The sequence below is a fragment of the Pseudorca crassidens genome, chromosome 6, assembly GCF_039906515.1.
Source record: "Pseudorca crassidens isolate mPseCra1 chromosome 6, mPseCra1.hap1, whole genome shotgun sequence".
In the NCBI taxonomy this organism is placed as follows: Eukaryota; Metazoa; Chordata; class Mammalia; order Artiodactyla; family Delphinidae; genus Pseudorca; species Pseudorca crassidens.
Genome location: NC_090301.1, coordinates 2,704,696 through 2,707,338, shown reverse-complemented (window position 1 = coordinate 2,707,338; position 2,643 = coordinate 2,704,696). Strand labels below are relative to the sequence as shown.

Below are 2,643 nucleotides of genomic sequence, written 5' to 3'. Positions count from 1 at the left end.
TTAAAAGGGCAATTTTATAGGTCATATAAAAAGATAAGGGTATATTATAAACAACTTTACGATAGTAAATGTGAAAATTTAGAGGAAATGGACACATTCCTAGAAAATAGAATTTACCTAATTTATGGAAGTACTCGGACAGCCGCGGGGGCAGCTACCGCCCGAAAGGAAGTGGCATTTGAGTACTTGACGCGGAAATCTTGGCGCGTCTCCTTTAAGAGGAGGTGAAGCCCCGCCCCACGTGGGAACGCCGTTTCTCAGCGCCCGTTGTGATCTACGTCACGACGTGGAGGGCCAATGAGGACCCGGGAGGTGGGGCGTTCCTGTGCGTGTGGACGAGGTGGGGGCCGGACTTCCGGATCCGTCCTCCTGGGATCCCGTCGGCTCTGGGGTAGGCCGTCGCCCGAAGGACCCGAGAGCTGGGTGGGGTGGTCCTGGAGGATTCTCGGCTGGGGCTCCCCTGGCGGCAGGGCCGCGTGGTCTCCGAGGATGTGGCCTGTGCTTCTCCCAGGAGGAGTGGCCCGGCGCCTGCTGCGTGGAGGTTGGACGTGGGGGAACTTGGCACCTGCGGCCCCGGGTGGTCGGTGTGGCGTAGAGCGGGAGGCACCGGCCGAGCGGGGCGCTTTTGTAAGCGCATCTCAGGTCGGGACGCCCCTCGCAGGTCCGTCTGCATGGGCGCGTTCCCTGAGATGTGTGGCCCAGGCTGGAAAGACGAGTTGCTCCTGGCTGAGCACCGGGGAGCCGCCGCGGGCAGAAGCTGCAGTGAGGAGGCGTGGGGGAGAGGCTTCGGCCTCAGCGCTCCCGGCCCCAAAGCAGCCCAGCCGAGAGAAACCCAGCAGAGGCGGGCAGGGTAGGGCCTCGTGGCGAGGCACTGTGGATCCACGTGTCAGAGAAGCCCTTAGTGTGCGGGGAGGACGGGTCCAGCGCCGGCCTCCTCCAGCACCAGGACGGGGAAGGCCGGCAGGAGCGCCGCAGGCTGGGAGACCGCTCACCCCGGACTGTACGGCAAGTGGGAGGGAGCCTACGGCCGCCACACCGGGGCAGGTCTGAGTGCAGGTAACCCCCGCCTCTTTCAACGGTGGAGAATCCACGCTGGAGAAGAGCCTTATGAGTGCAGCCGCCGTGGGAAGGATGCATTCAGCGAAGGATACACTCTTGTTTGGCACCAGAAGGTTCACAGCAGAAAGGCCTGGGACTTCCCTGGCGGTCCGGTGGTTAGGACTCCGCGCTTCCACTGCAGGGGGCACGGGTTCGATCCCTGGTCGGGGAACTAAGATCCCCGCAAGCCAAAGGGTGCAGCACCGCCCCCGCCCTCCCCCCCCCCAAAAAAAAGCCTGATGAGTGCAGTAACATCAGAGAACCTTTAGCGACATCTCTAAGCTCAGTCGGCCTCAGAAAGTTTATACTAGAGAAAGTCCCTTTGAATGCATGGAATGAAAGCGTTTTGCCAAAGGTGTGCTCTGATTTACACTGGAAGTTCACCGCCCAGAAAAGTGTTAGGAGTGCAGCAAACGTGGGAAAATTTCCTGCCAAAACGTCAATCTTGTGCTGCATGGAAGTCTGTTGAGTATGTCCAGTGTGAGAAAGCGTTAAGCTGCAGGTCCAACCCCATTCACCCCTGGCAGGTTCACCCTCGAGGAAGACCTCATGGATGCAGAGATGGGGGAAGGCCTTCCACCCAAGAGGCTTCTTCATTTAGCAGCAGAACGTTTGCGGTAGAGAGGCCTATGAGTGCAGCCGATGTGAGAAAACCTTCAGTCAAGGGCCTCACCTCGTAAGCATCATGAAGTTCATGCTGGGGAAACGCCTTAAGTGTGCAGGGAACGTGCTCTCTCCTCGTTCAGCGGAACAGGACGCGTGCCAGAGACAAGGTGAGGGAGCCTCTGTGAGGATGCCCTTGGCTGGAAGCAGAGCTTCGTAGGGTCAAACGGGATATTCCTGATGAGTGCTAGGTGTGTGGGGAGCTTTCGGGTGCTCTCACCTGCCCCGGGGCCCTTGCCAGAGTTCTCTCGCTGGCAGGGCCCATGACAGAAGCCATCTCACCACTCTGCCAGCTGGGAGGGACTCGTCACCTGTGCTCGTTCCAGTCCCTGGAGGGACCCATGAGCAGCCTGGGCCTGTTGATGGGCCTCCTCTCCTTCCTGACTAGTTAGGGCGTGGGTGTGACCCAGCATTGGCTAGGAGGGCCTCAGCTGCATCCTTTCTGTGGCTCTCAGGGATGGTTTACCTTTTTTCAGGGACCTTGTGGGCCTCATGTGACTCTCGATGGATTTGTCCAGCTTCCACGTCAAACTTCCAGGGGAACTGCCTGCCTCCCATTAGTCTGCTGGGTGTGGAAATAAAGGCCTTGTAACTGAAGCCACCTTGAATCTGGGGGTTTCGGCTTACTGTGTAGGGTGAGTTGAGAACAGGATTGGGGTCTGCCAGCATTAAGAGGGCGGGTGGGGAAGGGGAGAGAAGATGATAGGGAAAAACTCTGTCTCCTTTTGGCTTAGTTTGTGTTGCTGCCCAAGACCTTCGGGGAATGACTGACGCTTAGTGGGCTGAATCCCATGGGCTGGAAAGCAGGATTATTTTGGACACAGAGATCACCCTGAGGACGGGTGGTTGGTGTGACAGCCCCAGTGCATCTCAGAGCTGTAT

At 58.4% G+C, this 2,643-nt stretch overlaps 1 long non-coding RNA gene across 2 annotated transcripts; it reads left to right on the top strand.

Annotated features, from left to right (window-relative positions):
- Nucleotides 1–2,358, top strand: LOC137226029 (uncharacterized). Of its 2 annotated transcripts, XR_010944122.1 has the most exons (3): nucleotides 344–541; nucleotides 1,626–1,871; nucleotides 2,238–2,358. It is a non-coding gene; the product is annotated as an uncharacterized lncRNA (long non-coding RNA). The 2 variants fall into 2 exon arrangements; XR_010944121.1 differs by having other exon boundaries at nucleotides 1–1,871.
- The last annotated feature ends 285 nt before the right edge of the window (nucleotides 2,359–2,643 follow it).